Source organism: Arachis ipaensis, chromosome B04 (assembly GCF_000816755.2).
Source record: "Arachis ipaensis cultivar K30076 chromosome B04, Araip1.1, whole genome shotgun sequence".
In the NCBI taxonomy this organism is placed as follows: Eukaryota; Viridiplantae; Streptophyta; class Magnoliopsida; order Fabales; family Fabaceae; genus Arachis; species Arachis ipaensis.
In genome coordinates, this window is record NC_029788.2 from 48,544,824 (window position 1) to 48,551,420 (window position 6,597).

The 6,597-nt window shown below is 36.9% G+C and overlaps 1 long non-coding RNA gene across 1 annotated transcript in view; it reads left to right on the forward strand.

Moving 5' to 3' along the window:
- The window catches only part of LOC110270632, a 24,352-nt gene that overhangs the window by 8,283 nt on the left and 9,472 nt on the right, over window positions 1–6,597 (forward strand). The window lies entirely within an intron of this gene.

The following is a 6,597-nucleotide window of genomic DNA, read 5'->3' on the forward strand; positions in this document are numbered from 1 at the left end:
ACGAGTAGGATTCAGGGATTGAATGACTATGACGAGCTTCAAACTCGCAATTGCTGGGCGTAGTGATAGACGCAAAAGGAGGGTGAATCCTATTCCAGCATGATCGAGAACCTCAGATGATTAGCCGTGCTGTGACAGAGCATTTGGACCATTTTCACAAGAGGAGGGGATGTAACCATTGACAACGGTGATGCCCTTGTATAAAGCCATCCATGGAAAGGAGTAAGACTGATTGGATGAAGACAGCGGGAAAGCAGAGATTCAGAGGAACGAAAGCATCTCTACACGCTTATCTGAAATTCTCACCAATGAATTACATAAGTGTTTCTATCCTTAGTTTATTATTTATTTTCGAAAACTCCATAACTATTTTATATCCGTCTGATTGAGATTTACAAGGTGACCATAGCTTGCTTCATACCAACAATCTCCGTGGGATCGACCCTTACTCACGTAAGGTTTATTACTTGGACGACCCAGTGCACTTGCTGGTTAGTTGTATCGAAGTTGTGACAAATTATGAATTGAGATTAGAGCACCAAGTTTTTGGAGCCATTACCAGAGATCACAATTTCGTGCACCAAGTTTTTGGCGCCGTTGCTGGGGATTGTTCGAGTTTGGACAACTGACGGTTCATCTTGTTGCTCAGATTAGGTAATTTTCTTTTTGTTTTATTTTCAAAAAATTTTTCAAAAACCTTTCAAAAAAATTTCTCCTTTGTTTTCGAAAAAAATTTTAAAAAAAATGTTTTCAAAAATATATTTTTTCTTCAAAATTTTTAAGAATGAATTCTAGTGTTTCATGAAGCATGTTGAAGCCTGGCTGGCTGTAGGGAATGTCAGGCGTGTCATGTCTGAGTTACATACTAAAGCTTGGCTGGCTATTAAGCCATGCCTGGCCCTTTGATTGGAGCTTTAGACTAAAGAGCATAAGATTCCTGGAATTCATATTAAAAATTTTGGAATCCTTATTTTTATTTTTCAAAATGATTTTCGAAAAAATTAAAAGAAAATACAAAAAAAATTCATAAAATCATAAAAATAAAAAATATTTCATGTTTCTTGTTTGAGTCTTGAGTCAAGTTATAAGTTTGGTGTCAATTGCATGTTCATGTATTTTTCGAAAAATTCATGCATTCATGGTGTTCTTCATGATCTTCAAGTTGTTCTTGGTAAGTCTTCTTGTTTGATCTTGATGTTTTCATGTTTTGTGTCTTTTCTTGTTTTTCATATGCATTCTTGCATTCATAGTGTCTATACATGAAAAATTTTAAGTTTGGTGTCTTGCATGTTTTCTTTACATATAAAAATTTTCAAAAATAAGTCTTGATGTTCATCATGACATTCAAAGTGTTTCTGGTGTTCATCTTGACATTCATAGCATTCTTGCATGCATTCATTGTTTTGATCCAAAATTTCCATGCATTGAGCATTTTTAGTGTTTTTCTCTCTCATCATAAAAATTCAAAAAATAAAAAAAAATATCTTTCCCTTTTTCTCTCTTAAAATTTCAAAAATTAGTTTTGACTTTTTAAAAAAATTTTAAAATCTAGTTGTTTTTATGAGTCAAATCAAATTTTCAATTTAAAAATCTTATCTTTTTCAAAATCTTTTTCAAAAATCAAATCTTTTTCATTTTTCTTAGTTATTTTCGAAAATTATAAAAATATTTCTCAAAAATCTTTTTCTTAATTTTATCTCATAATTTTCGAAAATATCATCATCAATTAATGTTTTGATTCAAAAATTTCAAGTTTGTTAGTTACTTGTTAAGAAAGATTCAAACTTTAAGTTCTAGAATCATATCTTGTGATTTCTTGTGAATCAAGTCATTAATTGTGATTTTAAAATTCAAATCTTTTTCAAAAACTAATTTCAATCATATCTTTTCAAAAAATATCTTCTTATCTTGTCTTTTTCAAAAATTTGATTTCAAAATATCTTTTCTAACTTCCTAACTTCTTATCTTTTCAAAATTTGTTTCAACTAACTAACTAACTTTCTGTTTGTTTCTTATCTTTTTCAAAACTACCTAACTAACTCTCTCTCTCTCTAATTTTCGAAAATATCTTCCCTCTTTTTCAAAATTTCTTTTTAAATTAAGTAATTATTTTAATTTTTGATTTTTTATTTTCGAAAATTACTAACCTTTTTCAAAAACTATTTTCGAAAATCACTAACTCTTTTTCAAAAATTATTTTCGAAATTTTCCCTCTCTCATCTTATTCTATTTATTTATTCATCTACTAACATCTCCTCACCTCACATCTCTGCTCTCCTCACCCTCGTGTTTCCTTCCTTACATTACATTCTTTGTCCCCTTGCTTTCTTCCACTCACACAGGGACCTCTATACTGTGGTATAAAGGATCCCTATTATTATTATTATTATTATTTTTTCTGTGCCCTCTTCTTTGTCATATGAGCAGGAGCAAGGACAAGAATATTCTTGTTGAAGCAAATCCAGAACCTGAAAGGACTCTGAAGAGGAAACTAAGAGAAGCTAAATTACAACAATCCAGAGATAACCTTTCAGAAATTTTCGAACAGGAAGAGGAGATGGCAGCCGAAAATAATAATAATGCAAGGAGAATGCTTGGTGACTTTACTGCACTTAATTCCAATTTACATGGAAGAAGCATCTCCATTGCTGCCATTGGAGCAAACAACTTTGAGCTGAAACCTCAGCTAGTTTCTCTGATGCAGCAGAACTGCAAGTTTCATGGACTTCCATCTGAAGATCCTTTTCAGTTCTTAACTGAATTCTTGCATATCTGTGATACTGTTAAGACTAATGGAGTAGATCCTGAAGTCTATAGGCTCATGCTTTTCCCTTTTGCTGTAAGAGACAGAGCTAGAGTGTGGTTGGATTCTCAACCCAGAGATAGCCTGAACTCTTGGGACAAGCTGGTTACGGCTTTCTTAGCCAAGTTCTTTCCTCCTCAAAAGCTGAGCAAGCTTAGAGTGGATGTTCAAACCTTCAGACAGAAAGAAGGTGAATCCCTCTATGAAGCTTGGGAAAGATACAAGCAGCTAACCAAAAAGTGTCCTTCTGACATGCTTTCAGAATGGACCATCCTGGATATATTCTATGATGGTTTATCTGAGCTATCAAAGATGTCATTAGATACTTCTGCTGGTGGATCCATTCACCTAAAGAAAACGCCTGCAGAAGCTCAAGAACTCATTGACAAGGTTGCTAATAACCAGTTCATGTACACTTCTGAGAGGAATCCTGTGAATAATGGAACGCCTATGAAGAAGGGAGTTCTTGAAATCGATACTCTGAATGCCATATTGGCTCAGAACAAAATATTGACTCAGCAAGTCAATATGATTTCTCAGAGTCTGAATGGAATGCAAGCTGCATCCAACAGTACTCAAGAGGCATCTTCTGAAGAAGAAGCTTATGATCCTGAGAACCCTGCAATAGTAGAGGTGAATTACTTAGGTGAACCTTATGGAAACACCTATAATCCATCATGGAGAAATCATCAAAATCTCTCATGGAAGGATCAACAAAAGCCTCAACAAGGCTTTAATAATGGTGGAAAATACAGGTTTAACAATAGTAAACCTTTTCCATCATTCATTCAGCAACTGACAGAGAACTCTGAACGAAATACTTCTAATCTAAAAAAATTAGTCTCTGATCTGTCCAAGGCCACTGTAAGTTTCATGAATGAAACAAGGTCCTCCATTCGAAATTTAGAGGCACAAATGGGCCAGCTGAGTAAAAGGATCACTGAAATCCCTCCTAGTACTCTCCCAAGCAATATAGAAGAAAATCCAAAAGGAGAGTGCAAGGCCATTGAATTGATCACCATGGCCGAACCTGTAAGGGAAGGAGAGGACGTGAATCCCAAGGAGGAAGACCTCCTGGGACGTCTAGTGATCAATAAGGAGTTTCCCTTTGAGGAACCAAAGGAATCTGAGACTCATCTAGAGACCATAGAGATTCCATTAAACCTCCTTATGCCATTCATGAGCTCTGATGAGTATTCCTCTTCTGAAGAGAATGAGGATGTTACTGAAGAGCAAGCTGCCAAGTTTCTTGGTGCAATCATGAAGCTGAATGCCAAATTATTTGGTATTGAGACTTGGGAAGATGAACCTCCCTTGTTCACTAATGAATTATGTGATCTGGATCAACTGAGATTGCCTCAGAAGAAATAGGATCCTGGAAAGTTCGTAATACCTTGTACCATAGGCAACATGATCTTTGAAAAGGCTCTGTGTGACCCAGGTTCAGGGATAAACCTCATGCCCCTCTCTGTAATAGAGAAACTGGGAATCTTTGGGGTGCAAGCCACTAAAATCTCATTAGAGATGGCAGACAATTCAAGAAAATAGGCTTATGGACAAGTAGAGGACGTGTTAGTAAAGGTTGAAGGCCTTTACATCCTTACTGATTTCATAGTCCTAGATACTGGGAAGGATGAAGATGAATTCATCATATCCTTGGAAGACCCTTCCTAGCCACAGCAAGAGCTGTGATTGATGTGGATAGAGGAGAATTGATCCTTCAAATAAATGAGGACAACCTTGTGTTTACAACTCAAGGATCTCTCTCTGCATCCATGAAGAGGAAGCATAAAGAGCTTCTCTCAAAGCAGAGTCAAACAAAGCCCCCACAGTCAAACTTTAAGTTTGGTGTCGGGAGGCCACAACTAAACTCTAAGTTTGGTGTCAAACCCCCATATCCAAACTCTAAGTTTGGTGTTGGGAGGTCTCAACAAAGCTCTGCACATCTGTGAGGCTCCATGAGAGCCCACTGTCAAGCTATTGACATCAAAGAAGCGCTTGTTGGGAGGCAACCCAATGTTTATTTATCTAATTTTCATTGTTTTTCATGTTTTATTAGGTTCATGATCATGTGGAATCACAAAATAAATATAAAAATTGAAAACGGAATCAAAAATAGCAGAAGAAAAATCACACCCTGGAGGAAGACCTTACTGGCGTTTAAACGCCAGTAAGAAGCATGTTTTGGGCGTTCAACGCCAGAACAGAGCATGGTTCTGGCGCTGAACGCCAGAAATGGGCAGCATCTGGGCGTTTGAACGCCATAATTGCACCCTGGAGAAGAGCTGGTGCTGAACACCCAGAACAAGCATGGTTCTGGCGTTCAACGCCAGAAATGGGCAACAAATGGGCGTTCAACGCCCAGAACAAGCACCAATCTGGCGCTGAACGCCCATAGTTGTGTGCAAGGGCATTTTGCATGCCTAATGGGTGCAGGGATGTAAATCCTTGATACCTCAGGATCTGTGGACACCACATGATCATTTTAGGATCTGTGAATCTCACAGGATCACCACCCACCTCACCCTCTCTCTCTCCATTCATGGTCATCCCTTCTGTTTTCCATTCACCACTCACATCTATACACACATCCTTCCATCTCCTCCATATCTTCTTCTTCTTCTTCTATTCTTTCTTCTTTTGCTCGAGGGCGAGCAACATTCTAAGTTTGGTATGGTAAAAGCATAGAGCTTTTTTTTGTTTTTCCATTACCATTAATGGCACCTAAGGCCAGAGAAACCTCAAGAAAGAGGAAAGGGAAGACAATTGCTTCCACCTCTGAGCCATGGGAGATGGAAAGATTCATCTCACAAGCCCATCACTAAGAAAAGGATGGAGCAAACAAGAGAGCACATTCATGGATCTCAACAGGCATATGAAGAAGCTCATCATCAAGAAACCCCTGAGATACCTCAAGGGATGCACTTTCCTCCACAGAGTTTTTGGGAGCAATTCAACACCTCCCTAGGAGAATTAAGTTCCAACATGGGACAATTAAGGGTTGAACATCAAGAGCACTCCATCATCCTTCATGAAATAAGAGAAGATCAAAAAGCAATGAGGGAGGAGCAACAAAGACAAGGAAGAGACATAAAAGAGCTCAAGGACATCATTGGTTCCTCAAGAAGGAAACGTCACCATCACTAAGGTGGACTCATTCCTTGTTCTTACTTTCTCTGTTTTTCGTTTTCTCTGTTAAGTGCTTATCTATGTTTGTATCTTATTACATGATCATTAGTAGTTAATAACTATGTCTTAAAGTTATGAATGTCCTATGAATCCATCACCTCTCTTAAATGAAAAATATTTTAATTCAAAAGAATAAGAAGTACATGAGTTTCAAATTTATCCTTGAACTTAGTTTAATTACATTGATGTGGTGATAATGATTCTTGTTTTCTGAATGAATGCTTGAACAGTGCATATATCTTTTGAAGTTGTTGTTTAAGAATGTTAAATATGTTGGCTCTTGAAAGAATGATGACAAGGAGACATATTATTTGATAATCTGAAAAATCATAAAAATGATTCTTGAAACAAGAAAAAGCAGCAAAGAACAAAGCTTGCAGAAAAAAAAAATAGGCGAAAAAAAATAGAAAGAAAAAGAAAAAGCAAGCAGAAAAAGCCAAAAGCTCTTAAAACCAAGAGGCAAGAGCAAAAAGCCAATAACCCTTAAAACCAAAAGGCAAGGGCAAATAAAAAGGATCCCAAGGCTTTGAGCATCAGTGGATAGGAGGGCCTAAAGGAATAAAATCCTGGCCTAAGCGGCTAAACCAAGCTGTCCCTAACCATGT